Source organism: Gymnoscopelus microlampas (genome assembly GCF_963454915.1).
Source record: "Gymnoscopelus microlampas genome assembly, chromosome: 10".
Taxonomy (NCBI): domain Eukaryota; kingdom Metazoa; phylum Chordata; class Actinopteri; order Myctophiformes; family Myctophidae; genus Gymnoscopelus; species Gymnoscopelus microlampas.
The window spans coordinates 2610040-2630722 of record NC_139947.1 but is presented as its reverse complement, the minus strand read 5'-3'; positions in this window follow the sequence as shown (position 1 = coordinate 2630722).

Genomic DNA, 20683 nt, shown 5'->3' with positions numbered 1-20683 from the left:
ACATTTAACTTTCACACGACTTCGGACTTCATTCTCTCCACTTCCTCCAGTGACTACAAAAAATGCTCGCCCCAAAACACAGTCGCCCTGGGGCAAACTCGGCGGTATTCACCTGGTATTCCTAAACGGTCCTATCCCTATTCATAAACCTAGCCTTATTCCTAAACATAACCTCGGTAAAACTATGCCTAACCCTAAACTTATTTCTAACCTTATCCTCAGTAAAACATATACAAGAATTCAAGAATGAAAAAATGGGGGTGTTTTGGGGCGAGTCTTCCGATTACCAGCACATATGGTATGGCAACCCGATCTCACACAAACTTAGTATACATTGCAGGGAGGTGTCATTCCGTGCATAGACAACTGGAAATCCCCAAAATCCGTGCATAGCCGCCTCGCATCTCCCCCATTGGGACTAAACCATTTCGGCGCGCAGTCTCAAAGGAACTGTCACCACGTAAGGGACCACCGAGTGAGCTAAAGCGAACAAGTTGCCGTCCCGAACGTTGCGACGTTCCCTTGTGCCTACTCAGCGCCGTTTGAGTTATGTACCGATAGGCACAGAATCGTACATTTTGTTGTGGGTACTGCTCTGCTTCCGGGTTTTTCCGGGTTGCAACTGGTTACGCCCACCGTGGGACTCGGCGTACATATGCACGGAATTTCGGGTTTTCTAGGCGACTATGCACGGAGTGCCGTGCAATGTATACTACATTCTGTGAGATCAGGCTGGGTATGGGCCCACAATTGACAGGTGCTTTGATGTTGGTGCAGGGTAATTAATTACTAGAATGTAATATGTCATCCCGACACTTTACCAAATTAATTCATACACATTCAGGAAATATTAGATGGTGAACATTTAGAGAAGACATATTTTTATTTACATTATAATTAAATAAATGTATACATTTTTCAAACTGCCACGGACATGGACAAGTCTCGCCACGGACACATCTGTCCGTGTACGAACATGTTGGTGACTCCTGCACTATAGCCAAGAAGAGACATACATGGACCTTCCGTTATAATGCCATGGAACACTAGTGGTCCGTGGACCATTAGTTGAGAAACAGTGCACTAAATGACCCGGTGACCTAAGATGACCAGTCAATGTTGTCATTTACTGGGAAGTCTGAGGTCAAGAAGTTCCACAGAAAAGGGAGTTAGAATCTCAAGAAGAGGAAGTATCGTGCAGCAAATTACATCAAGCTCTTATAGTATGTGCACCATGTAATTTACCTTGCAAGAATCTTGACACATGTCTCTCAAATACCCCCTTATGTCAATATATTTTTTATCATGTATTATTAAAGACATAGTCACATTTGAGGTTTATCAACTCAATTCATCTACAGTGGCCATTTTAGGAAATGTCTTCGGAATGCCAAGATGACGCGGGTGCATGATATAATCAGAGGCGGGCAGAGAATAGTCTGTTGTCTCGGTTAGCAATGCTAACTCGTAAAGATACGCCCATTGTGTGAGTCACAGGTGGCAATACTTCTCCTGGCACCGTAGCTCACTGGTCGACACGCCCCTGATCTGATTCTATTGGCCAGAGCAGTCATCAGGTGTGGGGTTGGGAGATATAAATAGATTTGCACATGCAAGTCAAAGTTTAGTTGGGTGTGGATTTTGTGGTGTGCAGGTGTTACTGAGTCTTTAGTGTGCATTTCAATTTTTTTACTCAACACAACAGCTTTTCTGAAAGCTAACAAAATGCCAAAGTGGTACATTATTGGAGGCTGCAGCAGTGTCATTGCTGAAGGTTTGACACAATAATGACAAGCTTGCTAAAAAGTGGGACAAGTTTGCACGGATCAAACGAGTGGATTGGAACAAGGGGTCCCTGTAGCAACTCATAATGTAATAACGTCTCATAATGTACGTTATGCGCTCATTATTTTATTACATTATGAGCTGATTATTACATTATGAGTTTTTATTACATTTAAATTATTACATTATGAACCGTTATTACATTATGAGCCGTTATTACATTATGAGTTGCTACAGTCCCAGGTGTGCCCACTATATGTGGGGAACACTTTTTGCTGACCGATTACGACACATACGGGCAATGGAAGGCTGGTTTGGTCTCAAGGCTGCGTTTGAGAAAAGACGCTGTTCCTACTGTAAATGTTGGTGTCTCCGGTGCGCCTACAGCTACAGGAGTTCGTCCGCAGTCGAGGGCCTCACGTGTCATGGAGGTAAGCCGGGTAAGTGTCTATCAATGCAGTTTTCATATTCCAAAAACTATATCTATTTTGCTAGCTATTAAACTTGGGGAACAACCAAAGGTTAGGTCCCTTGAAGGGGCCAGTAAGAACAGTGTACGTGGTTTCTTTTGCTTCAATTTGATTTCCCACGATTGTCTTGTACTAGGCGTGGTTTCATACATATTTTGCACGCTGATATAGGAGCCTGCTCATACCACACTGTGGGTTTATATGACCGTCTCGTATAGTTTTCCGTCTCTCTGACATCATGATGTCATGAAAGTAGTTGAGTACATGTATTGAGTACATCTACTCATTAGAGTACCTTTTTCCACCCCCTGTAGTTTCTCTGTAAAGTAATTACAGAGAACCATCTGCTCGAGGTCCGGCGCCTGCGACTGGCGTCACACAACGCCACACCATATGATTGGCTGTACGTCTGAACGATGACGTGGCATAATGTGATTGGCTTTTGGCTTTTCTTTTCTTCTTTCAATCACCATGATATGCATTTTGCTAACTTATGGTCCCATTTATTTTAAAATTGATGATAAAGTAGGGTATGCTGTAGGAGGGGCGGGATGATTTGATTGACAAGCTACACAACCAATAGCATTCATTCCTCACCCCCGCTCTTGATTGACAAGCTACCCAACCAATAGCATTAATGTCCGGTTGCGCAGGATATGACGCGATACAGAAAGATGGCGGATTTGAAATTGTTGACAAATAGGCTTCATTTACGGTCTGTAGAAACCAATGGCATCACTCTGTCCATTCTTTTTAGCGGCGCTATACCTGGCTTTTGCGTCAACGTTCTGATTGGTCAGGCTCGCCAAGGTTCTGATTGGTCAGGTCCGTCAACGTTCTGATTGGTCAGGCTCGCCAAGGTTCTGATTGGTCAGGTCCGTCAACGTTCTGATTGGTCAGGCTCGCCAAGGTTCTGATTGGTCAGGTCCGTCAACGTTCTGATTGGTCAGGCTCGCCAAGGTTCTGATTGGTCAGGTCCGTCAACGTTCTGATTGGTCAGGTCCGTCAACGTTCTGATTGGTCACTATTCATGACATCACTATGTTACTATTCATGACATCACTATCTACTATTCATGACATCACATATCTTTCTGGTACCACATTTATACACACGCACACACAAAGTTTATTTTTTAGGTACCCACTCTATCAGCTATGACAGATCAGTTTTTGCCACTTACCTTGGAATGCATTTGGTGATTCGCTTCCAATGGCACTATTTAGTGCCACTGGAAGCCTTGAAATAAATGTACAGAGATTTAATATTGTTTCTCTAGTAGAAACACATATCTATGACAAAATATATCAAAGGCGCCGCTACCTTCACACAGGTGTGATTTTTACTGTCTATGGAAAATACAGACAGACATCTTATTATGGCTACTTATGAAGAATAAATCAAATATTACCTCCTAAAAGGTGCGCACTACAGCCACACGAGTAACCATGCCAATCCGAAGAGCAGAAAGGCTGTTATTCGGAAGGCGTCCAAAACATGCAGTATATGATGAACGGTAAGTTAAACTGGTTTGAACCCAGGGTCTGAAAATAACATGCTGCTTGACCAAGTGCATTCCTGTTCTTATGTGTATAGTTTCTATGAATTATTTAACAGAGACCTGATCCATGTGTGAAATGGGTAGAGAATTTTTTACTTTACCCTTAAGCAGAATTGGAAATGTTAACTCTGTAGGAAAAGTATTAAAAAAAGGTCTGGTGGCTTGCCCCTACTTCCTAAAATGTTCCTTCTAAGTACTATAAGTAATTACGGGGCCAGAGCTCAGCTCTGGACCTGTTTTGTTATTGGCAGTATTCTGTTTTTTCTGCCACTTTTCGCAGTTCTGGCTGAACCGTGCAGTCGCTTTTTACGAAACTCGGCCATATGGTAGATGGTCATGAAAAACGATCAAGAAATAATTCTCACAATCTTTCGTCCAAAGGTGGCGCTATAGCACTCAATTGAAAATGGCAACTTTGAACAGGTACAACTCATGCCCTGTTTGACCTACAGCCATGAAACTTGGATACACATATGCGTCTCCTCATGCTGAACAACTTTCACCCTCTGACTTTTGACCTCTGACCTTTAGATCTCCCACCATTTTGAATTATATGAACAACAGTCATTGGCTCCTAACTTCTGCATTTTTTCACTTATGGAAAATCCATTGGAAATTTTTGTAGGCAGTGGTCCAAAGTTCAAGTGTTAAACGTTTCGTGCAGATTGCTCAAAAATCCCAGGAGGAGATAGATTTTAACTATTACAGTTTTATGAAAATTATTCATCTGTGCCTAAAACATACATGCAGACTCACATTTCTTTGAAACTTTGCAGAAATGTACAGGGTCATTCCAAATATCACTGAAACCAATCTTACTCCAATTGGCCAAAAGGGGGCGCTATAGCAATTTTTTGAAAAGGCAGACTTTAAACAGGCATAAGTCATGCCTCGTTTGGCCGAAAGTCGTGAAACTTGCTTACACATGTGCCTTGACTCATGAGGAACACACGTATCGATTTGACCATTAAGCTCCGCCCTTAGATTTTCCGCAATTTTGAGCAGTTTGAAAAACACTTAAACCCAGGATTTTTCAGCTATTTGCGTGAAACTGTTATCATCTGTGTGATCTCCTTTTTCACAGTTACTTGTCTGTTGGGCCAATGGCGTCTCCCTTAAATGAATGCCTCACAATCTCAAGGTCGCCAGTTCAAGCCTCACTTGATGCAGACTCAATTTAAGTTGAATTGCAAACAACATGACTGTATCAATGAATACATGTGCAAATGGTAAAGATAACCTGAAATGCTTATTTGAGAGTACGTTTTTTCAACGTATGACATACTTTATCTGAAAATAGCTGATCTACAATCTCACAACTTTTCATGGTTTGTGAGCTTGTAGATCGGCTACTTTCACTAGTTTTGGTTCTGAGGAGATGTACAATTTCTTCATTGGTAAATGGTTTGTGAACGAGTGATCTTAGTGTTAGTGAAACAGGGGCTTGGTTCATGAAAGAAGGCAAGAGTTTATGATCTTCAACAGACAATATCAGCCTGGACAAAGCTATAGCACTATAGGTAGTGTTGCAGCCTATTAGTCTGAAGGTTGAGAGTTCGAATCCTGTTAATGGCAGTAGGTTGAGATGTCCAATCAAACCATTATGTTTCCATCTCTCTTTCTCATCAATCTATTGTTTCCATGTCACTCTCTCTCTCTTCAATCTATTCCGTTTCCATGTCTCTCTCTCTCTCTATTCACTGGCCCCGTATTATCGCTGCTTGCAGCTATATTAGTAGATGTTATATTCCACCCATTTGCAACATTTCAAGGCCATTTGATTTTCTGGAGTTGCTTTTAGTCATAATGTAACCCACGTGTGACAGGGTGGAAAACGAGGCATTCTTATTATTTTTTGTTATTTAATTGATGCACTGTACTCATCATCTTAACACCGCTTTTAACCTTGATTGTAATTGGGCACTGTGTATTTATTGAATGGACAATGTTTTCCCCCCGGTCCCCGAGCTACTTGGTACGGTCCAAAATGACAATGACAGTCACCAGCTGATAGATTGACTGACGCAAGGGCGCGGTCACCAGCAGCCAACCACGGCGGAGAAGGGCGCGGCCACACCAGAGCAATGAGAAGAACCGCTCAGTTTAAAAAGGCAGCAGAGAGAGAAGGATGCAGTGAGGAGCCGTGAGGAGTGTGCGAGAGAGGACGAGGAAAGACGGGAGAGCGCGTGCTGCCAGCCATTGAAGGCCGAACAAACATTGTGGCAGACGGCTCCATTGTTACCTTGACCCGTGGAAGACGTTGTGTGCAGAGGGGAAGGAGAGGAAAACAGCAGCAGTGACCAGACCATATAAGGAGCGGCGACAGAGGGCTAAAGTGTTGCACGCGCAACTCCATCAGTAGGCAGCGAAAGCTGCCTTCGGAGTAAGTTTTCGATCCATGCAACACTCGTATTGTGATAGCCACCACTGTAGCAGCCACAGTACCTTGTCTGTGAATAGATGAACTGGCCTATTGTTCTGTACTTCCAGACGGTGATAAAGAAACAGACGAACATTGAAGAGTCCTGGCTGGCTTCCCTCCACTTGTTTTCCCCCAGTATTAGCACACATTGTCTTAAGTATTTATTTGCATTTTAATAGCACCTGCACTTTACTTGTCCATAAGTACTTGATGCACTATTGCTATTATTTGCACAATTGCTGAATTTGCACACTCTGCTATTGGCCGAAGAAAACCCCTGGTGTTGCGCTTGAATTGGCCTCATTCCATATAGTACTGAATGCACTTTAGATAAGCACCACACTTTACTTTTATAAAAGTATTGTTGCCTATTTTGCTATTTATTGTGTGTTCTTACTATCATTGTTGTTTGCCATTGTTTTGCATTTTAGTTAGTTAGAGGCGCCATAGGAGGTTAGGGTTTATATTTTAGGATTGTTTATTTTTGTATATGTTTTAAAGGCACAGAGGCCTCTTGTATTAGGGAATTCTTTAATAAATGTATGTTCATCCCTTTTTATCCGTTGTGTGGTTTCAGTTCCTCCTTGGTTTTATTAAGGTTTCGAGAGCCTGTAAGGCTTCGAAGCCTTATTGCATTCCTTGGCTTTCATTAGGTTTCGAGAGCCTATCAGGCTTCGAACCCTATTACATCTCTACACTTTCATTAGGTTTCGAGAGCCTGTAAGGCTTCGAACCCTATTACATTCCTTGGCTTTCATTATTAGGTTTCGAGAGCCTATCAGGCTTCGAACCCTATTACATCTCTACACTTTCATTATTATTCTTCCGCCGGTTTTGCCAGTTCTGGCCTAACCGCCTGGTCACTTTTTATGAAATTCGGCAATATGGTAGAGGGCTATGCCAAACGGCGAAAACCCGAAACTCACAAACATTGGCCAAAGGGTGGCGCTGTAGCACTCAATTGAAATATGCCAACTTTGAACAGGTACAACTCATGCCCTGTTTGACCCACAGCCATGAAACTTCGATGCACACATGCGTCTCCTCATGCCTAACAACTTTCACTGTTTGACTTTTGACCTCTGACCTTTAGATCTCCCACCATTTCGAATTCTATGAAAAGCAGTAAAAAGCAGTAAAAAAATCACTTCTCCTGGGATTTATGAGCAATCTGTACGAAACTGTATACACATGAACTTTGGACCAATGCCGACAAACGTAACTTAGCGGATTTTCCATAAGTGAAAACGTTAAGCTTTTATAAGCCAATGAAAATTGCAGCTTTTTTTAAATTATTCATCTGCCCCTAACACATACATGCAGACTCACATTTGTTTGACACTTTGCAATATTGTAGAGGGTCCTTCCAAGTATCACTGAAACCAATCTTACTCCAATTGGTCAAAGGGGGGCGCTATAGCAATTTTTTGAAAATGCAAACTTTAAACAGGCAAAAGTCATGCCTCGTTTGGCCGACAGCCGTTAAACCTGCTTACACATGTGCCTTGACTCATGAGGAACACATGTATCACTTTGACCAGTAAGCTCTGCCCTTAGATTGTCTGCAATTTTGAGCAGTTTGAAAAACATTTAAATCCAGGATTTCTGAGCAATTTGCATGAAACTGTGTCAAATACATGTTTGAGGCCCTTTTTCACAGGTTCAGGTGTGTTGGTTCAATAGCTTGATCGCTTAATCATCTGCCTTGAAACCATAGGGTAGCCGGTTCGAATCCCACCTCAGGTAGACTTAATTATAATTGCATTGCACACAACATGACTATACCAATGAATACATGTGCAATTGTTAAAGATGACGAGAAATGCATACTTGAAAGTAGTTCTTTTCAATGTATGACGTACTTCATTCGCGCTTTTGTTTTGTTTGGTTGGATTCTCCCTTTTCACTGTCTAAGGCTGTGTATTGGATAGCTCCACCAGTAGAGTGTGAGTCTCATGTGCCGAAGGTCCCTGGTTCGAATCCCACTTATTACAGTTCACATTTAAATTGCATTGTACAAAACATGATCCTGTTAATTCAGACAAGTGCAATGTTTAGACAATAACACAAAATGCTTTTGAGAGTAGTTTTTTTTTATGTATGACATACTTTCTTGTGAAAATAGCCGATCTACAATCTCACACCTTTTTAGATAGCAACGCGTTGTGAGCTTGTAGATCGACTATTTTCCACTAGTTTCCATTCCGAAATATATTGAGCAGTTTGAAAAACATTTAAACCAAGGATTTCTGAGCAATTTGCGTGAAAGTGTGTCATGTGTGTGAACTCCCTTTTCACTAGTACAGGTCTGTTGGCCCAATGGCTTAATCATCTGCCTTGAAACCACAGGGTTCCTGGTTCGAATCCCACGTCATGTAGAATTCATTATAATTGCATTGCACACAACATGACTGTATCAATGAATGCATGTGCAATTGTTAACCAGTAAACTCCGCCCTTAGATTGTCTGCAATTTTGAGCAGTTTGAAAAACATTTAAATCCAGTATTTCTGAGCAATTTGCGTGAAAGTGTGTCACGTGTGTGAACTCCCTTTTCATCAGTTCGGGTCTGTTGGCCCAATGGCTTAATCATCTGCCTTGATACCAGAGCGTCGCCGGTTCAAATCTCACCTCATGCAGACCTCAACTCAATTGCATTACACACAACATGACTGTATCAATGAATAAACATGCAATTGTTAAATGAAACGCTTATTGAGAGTACTTGTTTTCAATGTATGATGTACTTCATTAGGTTTCGAGAGCCTATCAGGCTTCGAACCCTATTACATCTCTACACTTTCATTATTATTCTTCCGCCGTTTTTGCCAGTTCTGACCTAACCGCCTGGTCACTTCTTATGAAATTCGGCAATATGGTAGAGGGCTATGCCAAACGGCGAAAACCCGAAACTCACAACCATTGGCCAAAGGGTGGCGCTGTAGCACTCAATTGAAAATGCCAACTTTGAACAGGTACAGCTCATGCCCTGTTCGACCTACAGCCATGAAACTTCGATACACACATGCGTCTCCTCATGCCTAACAACTTTCACTGTTTGACTTTTGACCTCTGACCTTTAGATCTCCCACCATTTCGAATTCTATGAAAAGCAGTAAAAAGCAGTAAAAATCCTACTCCTCCTGGGATTTATGAGCAATCTGTACGAAACTGTATACACATGAACTTTGGACCAATGCCGACAGACGTAACCAAGCGGATTTTCCATAAGTGAAAACGTTAAGCTTTTATAAGCCAATGAAAATTGCAGCTTTATTTTAATTTTTCATCTGCCCCTAACACATACATGCAGACTCACATTTGTTTGACACTTTGCAATATTGTAGAGGGTCCTTCCAAGTATCACTGAAACCAATCTTACTCCAATTGGTCAAAGGGGGGCGCTATAGCAATTTTTTGAAAATGCAAACTTTAAACAGGCAAAAGTCATGCCTCGTTTGGCCGACAGCCGTTAAACCTGCTTACACATGTGCCTTGACTCATGAGGAACACATGTATCACTTTGACCAGTAAGCTCTGCCCTTAGATTGTCTGCAATTTTGAGCAGTTTGAAAAACATTTAAATCCAGGATTTCTGAGCAATTTGCATGAAACTGTGTCAAATACATGTTTGAGGCCCTTTTTCACAGGTTCAGGTGTGTTGGTTCAATAGCTTGATCGCTTAATCATCTGCCTTGAAACCATAGGGTAGCCGGTTCGAATCCCACCTCAGGTAGACTTAATTATAATTGCATTGCACACAACATGACTATATCAATGAATACATGTGCAATTGTTAAAGATGACGAGAAATGCATACTTGAAAGTAGTTATTTTCAATGTATGACGTACTTCATTCGCGCTTTTGTTTTGTTTTGTTGGATTCTCCCTTTTCACTGTCTAAGGCTGTGTATTGGATAGCTCCACCGGTAGAGTGTGAGTCTCATGTGCCGAAGGTCCCTGGTTCGAATCCCACTTATTACAGTTCACATTTAAATTGCATTGTACAAAACATGACCCTGTTAATTCAGACATGTGCAATGTTTAGACAATAACACGAAATGCTTTTGAGAGTAATTGTTTTTTAGGTTTCGAGAGCCTATCAGGCTTCGAACCCTATTACATCTCTACACTTTCATTAAGGTTTCGAGAGCCTGTAAGGCTTCGAAGCCTTATTGCATTCCTTGGCTTTCATTATTAAGGTTTCGAGAGCCTGTAAGGCTTCGAAGCCTTATTGCATTCCTTGGCTTTCATTATTATTATTAGGTTTCGAGAGCCTATCAGGCTTCGAACCCTATTACATCTCTACACTTTCATTATTATTATTAGGTTTCGAGAGCCTATCAGGCTTCGAACCCTATTACATCTCTACACTTTCATTATTATTCTTCCGCCGGTTTTGCCAGTTCTGGCCTAACCGCCTGGTCACTTCTTATGAAATTCGGCAATATGGTAGAGGGCTATGCCAAACGGCGAAAACCCGAAACTCACAACCATTGGCCAAAGGGTGGCGCTGTAGCACTCAATTGAACATGCCAACTTTGAACAGGTACAGCTCATGCCCTGTTCGACCTACAGCCATGAAACTTCGATACACACATGCGTCTCCTCATGCCTAACAACTTTCACTGTTTGACTTTTGACCTCTGACCTTTAGATCTCCCACCATTTCGAATTCTATGAAAAGCAGTAAAAAGCAGTAAAAAGCCTACTCCTCCTGGGATTTATGAGCAATCTGTACGAAACTGTATACACATGAACTTTGGACCAATGCCGACAGACGTAACTTAGCGGATTTTCCATAAGTGAAAACGTTAAGCTTTTATAAGCCAATGAAAATTGCAGCTTTTTTTAAATTATTCATCTGCCCCTAACACATACATGCAGACTCACATTTGTTTGACACTTTGCAATATTGTAGAGGGTCCTTCCAAGTATCACTGAAACCAATCTTACTCCAATTGGTCAAAGGGGGGCGCTATAGCAATTTTTTGAAAATGCAAACTTTAAACAGGCAAAAGTCATGCCTCGTTTGGCCGACAGCCGTTAAACCTGCTTACACATGTGCCTTGACTCATGAGGAACACATGTATCACTTTGACCAGTAAGCTCTGCCCTTAGATTGTCTGCAATTTTGAGCAGTTTGAAAAACATTTAAATCCAGGATTTCTGAGCAATTTGCATGAAACTGTGTCAAATACATGTTTGAGGCCCTTTTTCACAGGTTCAGGTGTGTTGGTTCAATAGCTTGATCGCTTAATCATCTGCCTTGAAACCATAGGGTAGCTGGTTCGAATCCCACCTCAGGTAGACTTAATTATAATTGCATTGCACACAACATGACTATATCAATGAATACATGTGCAATTGTTAAAGATGACGAGAAATGCATACTTGAAAGTAGTTATTTTCAATGTATGACGTACTTCATTCGCGCTTTTGTTTTGTTTTGTTGGATTCTCCCTTTTCACTGTCTAAGGCTGTGTATTGGATAGCTCCACCAGTAGAGTGTGAGTCTCATGTGCCGAAGGTCCCTGGTTCGAATCCCACTTATTACAGTTCACATTTAAATTGCATTGTACAAAACATGACCCTGTTAATTCAGACAAGTGCAATGTTTAGACAATAACACGAAATGCTTTTGAGAGTAGTTTTTTTTTATGTATGACATACTTTCTTGTGAAAATAGCCGATCTACAATCTCACACCTTTTTAGATAGCAACGCGTTGTGAGCTTGTAGATCGACTATTTTCCACTAGTTTCCATTCCGAAATATATTGAGCAGTTTGAAAAACATTTAAACCAAGGATTTCTGAGCAATTTGCGTGAAATTGTGTCATGTGTTTGAACTCCCTTTTCACTAGTACAGGTCTGTTGGCCCAATGGCTTAATCATCTGCCTTGAAACCACAGGGTTCCTGGTTCGAATCCCACGTCATGTAGAATTCATTATAATTGCATTGCACACAACATGACTGTATCAATGAATGCATGTGCAATTGTTAACCAGTAAACTCCGCCCTTAGATTGTCTGCAATTTTGAGCAGTTTGAAAAACATTTAAATCCACTATTTCTGAGCAATTTGCGTGAAAGTGTGTCATGTGTGTGAACTCCCTTTTCATCAGTTCGGGTCTGTTGGCCCAATGGCTTAATCATCTGCCTTGATACCAGAGGGTCACCGGTTCAAATCTCACCTCATGCAGACCTCAACTCAATTGCATTGCACACAACATGACTGTATCAATGAATAAACATGCATGTTTACATTTAAATTGCATTATACAAAACATGACCCTGTTAATTCAGACATGTGCACTTTTTAAACAATACCATGAATTGCTTTTGAGAGTAGTTGTTTTTTATGTATGACATACTTTCTTGTGAAAATAGCTGATCTACAATCTCACACCGGAAGAACCTATAGGACGGAAAAACCTATAGATATCAACAGACACCATCAGGGAGGCCATATCTTTAGCTCAATGAGAAGAGAGGCAGCCTGTGAATCCATAGGTCGCTGGTTCGATCCCTGTCCCCAACAATGCGTTGAGGTGATCATCATTTGGAATTCCCCCTATTCCCATGGATTGGATCCACCCCTCTCACCTGCTCTCACTCATCACCAATCACACCTGCCACATGCACAGTACAATTTTTAGGTACTTTTACTTTACTACTCTACTCTACTCCAATTACAGCAGATGACAGCTTTAGTTACTTGTTACTTTGCAGATGTAATTATTAATACAACACCTACAGTAACCACATACAGCCGATCTACAATGTGACGCGTTATGAGCTTGTATGTATATAATAAGCAACCCATGCTGTATGATAACTTACCACATATGAAATCCAATTCTGTCTATCCAATGGCTCAGTCTGTACTGTGGCCATAGTTGAGTGGTTAGTGAGCCCACCTAGGGAGCCAGAGGCCCTGGTTGCCCCAGGTACGAATCCAGGCCAGGCCAGCAAATGTGTCGATGAAATGAAATGTGTCCCTCAGCAAGACTCTTAACCCCTAATTGCTCACAGGCCCTCATTGGAAACAAGACCGCAAGGACTTTCATGAACGGACCTGGAATTATCCTTATCCTTTACACTGTCTACCCACAAGTCTATAGGTCCCTGGTTCAAACCCCAATTTAACCGGTCCAAATATAATTTACTGAACAAAAATCATGACTTTGTTAATTAATGCATGTTCACTTCTTCTCTCTCGCTCTTTCTCACTGCCTCTCTCTCTCTCTCTCTCTCTCTCTCTCTCTCTCTCTCTCTCTCTCTCTGTCACTGTCTGTCTGTCTGCCAGTCTGCCACTCTGTCACAGTCTGTCTGTCTGTCTGTCTGCCAGTCTGCCACTGTCTGTCTGTCTGCCAGTCTGCCAGTCTGCCACAGTCTGTCTGTCTGCCAGTCTGCCAGTGTGCCACTCTGTCACTGTCTGTCTGTCTGCCAGTCTGCCACTCTGCCACTCTGTCACAGTCTGTCTGTTTGTCTGTCTGCCACTCTGTCACAGTCTGCCAGTCTGCCAGTCTGTCACAGTCTGCCAGTCTGCCACTCTGTCACTGTCTGTCTGTCTGTCTGTCTGTCTGCCAGTCTGCCAGTCTGCCACAGTCTGTCTGTCTGCCAGTCTGCCAGTCTGCCACAGTCTGTCACAGTCTGCCAGTCTGCCAGTCTGCCACTCTGTCACAGTCTGCCAGTCTGCCAGTTTGCCACTCTGTCAAAGTCTGCCACTCTGTCAAAGTCTGCCAGTCTGCCAGTCTGCCACTCTGTCACAGTCTGCCAGTCTGCCATTATTCTCGAAACCGCTCATTGCTGCTTGCAGCTATATTTATTATTATTCTTCCGCCGGTTTTGCCAGTTCTGGCCTAACCGCCTGGTCACTTCTTATGAAATTCGGCAATATGGTAGAGGGCTATGCCAAACGGCGAAAACCCGAAACTCACAACCATTGGCCAAAGGGTGGCGCTGTAGCACTCAATTGAACATGCCAACTTTGAACAGGTACAGCTCATGCCCTGTTCGACCTACAGCCATGAAACTTCGATACACACATGCGTCTCCTCATGCCTAACAACTTTCGCTGTTTGACTTTTGACCTCTGACCTTTAGATCTCCCACCATTTCGAATTCTATGAAAAGCAGTAAAAAGCAGTAAAAAAATCACTTCTCCTGGGATTTATGAGCAATCTGTACGAAACTGTATACACATGAACTTTGGACCAATGCCGACAAACGTAACTTAGCGGATTTTCCATAAGTGAAAACGTTAAGCTTTTATAAGCCAATGAAAATTGCAGCTTTTTTTAAATTATTCATCTGCCCCTAACACATACATGCAGACTCACATTTGTTTGACACTTTGCAATATTGTAGAGGGTCCTTCCAAGTATCACTGAAACCAATCTTACTCCAATTGGTCAAAGGGGGGCGCTATAGCAATTTTTTGAAAATGCAAACTTTAAACAGGCAAAAGTCATGCCTCGTTTGGCCGACAGCCGTTAAACCTGCTTACACATGTGCCTTGACTCATGAGGAACACATGTATCACTTTGACCAGTAAGCTCTGCCCTTAGATTGTCTGCAATTTTGAGCAGTTTGAAAAACATTTAAATCCAGGATTTCTGAGCAATTTGCATGAAACTGTGTCAAATACATGTTTGAGGCCCTTTTTCACAGGTTCAGGTGTGTTGGTTCAATAGCTTGATCGCTTAATCATCTGCCTTGAAACCATAGGGTAGCCGGTTCGAATCCCACCTCAGGTAGACTTAATTAGGTTTCGAGAGCCATCAGGCTTCGAAAGCTATTACATCTCTACACTTTCACTATTATTAGGTTTCGAGAGCCTATCAGGCTTCGAACCCTATTACATCTCTACACTTTCATTAGGTTTCGAGAGCCATCAGGCTTCGAAAGCTATTACATCTCTACACTTTCACTATTATTATTATTCTTCCGCCGTTTTTGCCAGTTCTGGCCTAACCGCCTGGTCACTTCTTATGAAATTCGGCAATATGGTAGAGGGCTATGCCAAACGGCGAAAACCCGAAACTCACAACCATTGGCCAAAGGGTGGCGCTGTAGCACTCAATTGAAAATGCCAACTTTGAACAGGTACAGCTCATGCCCTGTTCGACCTACAGCCATGAAACTTCGATACACACATGCGTCTCCTCATGCCTAACAACTTTCGCTGTTTGACTTTTGACCTCTGACCTTTAGATCTCCCACCATTTCGAATTCTATGAAAAGCAGTAAAAAGCAGTAAAAAGCCTACTCCTCCTGGGATTTATGAGCAATCTGTACGAAACTGTATACACATGAACTTTGGACCAATGCCGACAGACGTAACCAAGCGGATTTTCCATAAGTGAAAACGTTAAGCTTTTATAAGCCAATGAAAATTGCAGCTTTTTTTAAATTATTCATCTGCCCCTAACACATACATGCAGACTCACATTTGTTTGACACTTTGCAATATTGTAGAGGGTCCTTCCAAGTATCACTGAAACCAATCTTACTCCAATTGGTCAAAGGGGGGCGCTATAGCAATTTTTTGAAAATGCAAACTTTAAACAGGCAAAAGCCATGCCTCGTTTGGCCGACAGCCGTTAAACCTGCTTACACATGTGCCTTGACTCATGAGGAACACATGTATCACTTTGACCAGTAAGCTCTGCCCTTAGATTGTCTGCAATTTTGAGCAGTTTGAAAAATATTTAAATCCAGGATTTCTGAGCAATTTGCATGAAACTGTGTCAAATACATGTTTGAGGCCCTTTTTCACAGGTTCAGGTGTGTTGGTTCAATAGCTTTATCGCTTAATCATCTGCCTTGAAACCATAGGGTAGCCGGTTCGAATCCCACCTCAGGTAGACTTCATTATAATTGCATTGCACACAACATGACTATATCAATGAATACATGTGCAATTGTTAAAGATGACGAGAAATGCATACTTGAAAGTAGTTATTTTCAATGTTTGACGTACTTCATTCGCGCTTTTGTTTTGTTTTGTTGGATTCTCCCTTTTCACTGTCTAAGGCTCTGTATTAGATAGCTCAGAGTGTGAGTCTTATGTGCCGAAGGTCCCTGGTTCGAATCCCACTTATTACAGTTCACATTTAAATTGCATTGTACAAAACATGACCCTGTTAATTCAGACATGTGCAATGTTTAGACAATAACACGAAATGCTTTTGAGAGTAGTTGTTTTTTATGTATGACATACTTTCTTGTGAAAATAGCCGATCTACAATCTCACACCTTTTTAGATAGCAACGCGTTGTGAGCTTGTAGATCGACTATTTTCCACTAGTTTCCATTCCGAAATATATTGAGCAGTTTGAAAAACATTTAAACCAAGGATTTCTGAGCAATTTGCGTGAAAGTGTGTCATGTGTGTGAACTCCCTTTTCACTAGTACAGGTCTGTTGGCCCAATGGCTTAATCATCTGCCTTGAAAACACAGGGTTCCTGGTGCGAATCCCACGTCATGTAGAATTCATTATAATTGCATTGCACACAACATGACTGTATCAATGAATGCATGTGCAATTGTTAACCAGTAAACTCCGCCCTTAGATTGTCTGCAATTTTGAGCAGTTTGAAAAACATTTAAATCCAGTATTTCTGAGCAATTTGCGTGAAAGTGTGTCATGTGTGTGAACTCCCTTTTCATCAGTTCGGGTCTGTTGGCCCAATGGCTTAATCATCTGCCTTGATACCAGAGGGTCGCCGGTTCAAATCACACCTCATGCAGACCTCAACTCAATTGCATTGCACACAACATGACTGTATCAATGAATAAACATGCAATTGTTAGTTGTTGTTGTTAGTTGTTTTTTATGTATGACATACTTTCTTGTGAAAATAGCTGATCTACAATCTCACACCGGAAGAACCTATAGGACGGAAAAACCTATAGATATCAACAGACACCATCAGGGAGGCCATATCTTTAGCTCAATGAGAAGAGAGGCAGCCTGTGAATCCATAGGTCGCTGGTTCGATCCCTGTCCCCAACAATGCGTTGAGGTGATCATCATTTGGAATTCCCCCTATTCCCATGGATTGGATCCACCCCTCTCACCTGCTCTCACTCATCACCAATCACACCTGCCACATGCACAGTACAACTTTTAGGTACTTTTACTTTACTACTCTACTCCAATTACAGCAGATGACAGCTTTAGTTACTTGTTACTTTGCAGATGTAATTATTAATACAACACCTACAGTAACCACATACAGCCGATCTACAATGTGATGCGTTATGAGCTTGTATGTATATAATAAGCAACCCATGCTGTATGATAACTTACCACATATGAAATCCAATTCTGTCTATCCAATGGCTCAGTCTGTACTGTGGCCATAGCTGAGTGGTTAGTGAGCCCACCTAGGGAGCCAGAGGCCGTGGTTGCCCCAGGTACGAATCCAGGCCAGGCCAGCAAATGTGTCGATGAAATGAAATGTGTCCCTGAGCAAGACTCTTAACCCCTAATTGCTCACAGGCCCTCATTGGAAACAAGACCGCAAGGACTTTCATGAACGGACCTGGAATTATCCTTATCCTTTACACTGTCTACCCACAAGTCTATAGGTCCCTGGTTCAAACCCCAATTTAACCGGTCCAAATATAATTTACTGAACAAAAATCATGACTTTGTTAATTAATGCATGTTCACTTCTTCTCTCTCGCTCTCTCTCTTACTGCCTCTCTTTCTCACTGCCTCTCTCTCTCTCTCTCTCTCTCTCTCTCTCTCTCCCACTCTGTCACTGTCTGTCTGTCTGCCAGTCTGCCACTCTGTCACTGTCTGTCTGTCTGCCACTCTGTCACTGTCTGTCTGTCTGTCTGTCTGTCTGTCTGCCAGTCTGCCACTCTGTCACTTTGTCACTCTGTCACAGTCTGTCTGTCTGCCAGTCTGCCACTCTGTCACTGTCTGTCTGTCTGCCAGTCTGCCACTCTGTCACTGTCTGTCTGTCTGCCAGTCTGCCACTCTGTCACAGTCTGTCTGTCTGTCTGCCAGTCTGCCACTGTCTGTCTGTCTGCCAGTCTGCCAGTCTGCCACAGTCTGTCTGTCTGCCAGTCTGCCAGTCTGCCACTCTGTCACTGTCTGTCTGTCTGCCAGTCTGCCACTCTGCCACTCTGTCACAGTCTGTCTGTTTGTCTGTCTGCCACTCTGTCACAGTCTGCCAGTCTGCCAGTCTGTCACAGTCTGCCAGTCTGCCAGTCTGCCACTCTGTCACTGTCTGTCTGTCTGTCTGTCTGTCTGTCTGCCAGTCTGCCAGTCTGCCACAGTCTGTCACAGTCTGCCAGTCTGCCAGTCTGCCACTCTGTCACAGTCTGCCAGTCTGCCAGTCTGCCACTCTGTCAAAGTCTGCCAGTCTGCCAGTCTGCCACTCTGTCACAGTCTGCCAGTCTGCCATTATTCTCGAAACCGCTCATTGCTGCTTGCAGCTATATTTATTATTATTCTTCCGCCGGTTTTGCCAGTTCTGGCCTAACCGCCTGGTCACTTTTTATGAAATTCGGCAATATGGTAGAGGGCTATGCCAAACGGCGAAAACCCGAAACTCACAAACATTGGCCAAAGGGTGGCGCTGTAGCACTCAATTGAAATATGCCAACTTTGAACAGGTACAACTCATGCCCTGTTTGACCCACAGCCATGAAACTTCGATGCACACATGCGTCTCCTCATGCCTAACAACTTTCACTGTTTGACTTTTGACCTCTGACCTTTAGATCTCCCACCATTTCGAATTCTATGAAAAGCAGTAAAAAGCAGTAAAAAAATCACTTCTCCTGGGATTTATGAGCAATCTGTACGAAACTGTATACACATGAACTTTGGACCAATGCCGACAAACGTAACTTAGCGGATTTTCCATAAGTGAAAACGTTAAGCTTTTATAAGCCAATGAAAATTGCAGCTTTTTTTAAATTATTCATCTGCCCCTAACACATACATGCAGACTCACATTTGTTTGACACTTTGCAATATTGTAGAGGGTCCTTCCAAGTATCACTGAAACCAATCTTACTCCAATTGGTCAAAGGGGGGCGCTATAGCAATTTTTTGAAAATGCAAACTTTAAACAGGCAAAAGTCATGCCTCGTTTGGCCGACAGCCGTTAAACCTGCTTACACATGTGCCTTGACTCATGAGGAACACATGTATCACTTTGACCAGTAAGCTCTGCCCTTAGATTGTCTGCAATTTTGAGCAGTTTGAAAAACATTTAAATCCAGGATTTCTGAGCAATTTGCATGAAACTGTGTCAAATACATGTTTGAGGCCCTTTTTCACAGGTTCAGGTGTGTTGGTTCAATAGCTTGATCGCTTAATCATCTGCCTTGAAACCATAGGGTAGCCGGTTCGAATCCCACCTCAGGTAGACTTAATTATAATTGCATTGCACACAACATGACTATACCAATGAATACATGTGCAATTGTTAAAGATGACGAGAAATGCATACTTGAAAGTAGTTCTTTTCAATGTATGACGTACTTCATTCGCGCTTTTGTTTTGTTTGGTTGGATTCTCCCTTTTCACTGTCTAAGTCTGTGTATTGGATAGCTCCACCAGTAGAGTGTGAGTCTCATGTGCCGAAGGTCCCTGGTTCGAATCCCACTTATTACAGTTCACATTTAAATTGCATTGTACAAAACATGATCCTGTTAATTCAGACAAGTGCAATGTTTAGACAATAACACGAAATGCTTTTGAGAGTAGTTTTTTTTTATGTATGACATACTTTCTTGTGAAAATAGCCGATCTACAATCTCACACCTTTTTAGATAGCAACGCGTTGTGAGCTTGTAGATCGACTATTTTCCACTAGTTTCCATTCCGAAATATATTGAGCAGTTTGAAAAACATTTAAACCAAGGATTTCTGAGCAATTTGCGTGAAAGTGTGTCATGTGTGTGAACTCCCTTTTCACTAGTACAGGTCTGTTGGCCCAATGGCTTAATCATCTGCCTTGAAACCACAGGGTTCCTGGTTCGAATCCCACGTCATGTAGAATTCATTATAATTGCATTGCACACAACATGACTGTATCAATGAATGCATGTGCAATTGTTAACCAGTAAACTCCGCCCTTAGATTGTCTGCAATTTTGAGCAGTTTGAAAAACATTTAAATCCAGTATTTCTGAGCAATTTGCGTGAAAGTGTGTCATGTGTGTGAACTCCCTTTTCATCAGTTCGGGTCTGTTGGCCCAATGGCTTAATCATCTGCCTTGATACCAGAGCGTCGCCGGTTCAAATCTCACCTCATGCAGACCTCAACTCAATTGCATTACACACAACATGACTGTATCAATGAATAAACATGCAATTGTTAAATGAAACGCTTATTGAGAGTACTTGTTTTCAATGTATGATGTACTTCATTAGGTTTCGAGAGCCTATCAGGCTTCGAACCCTATTA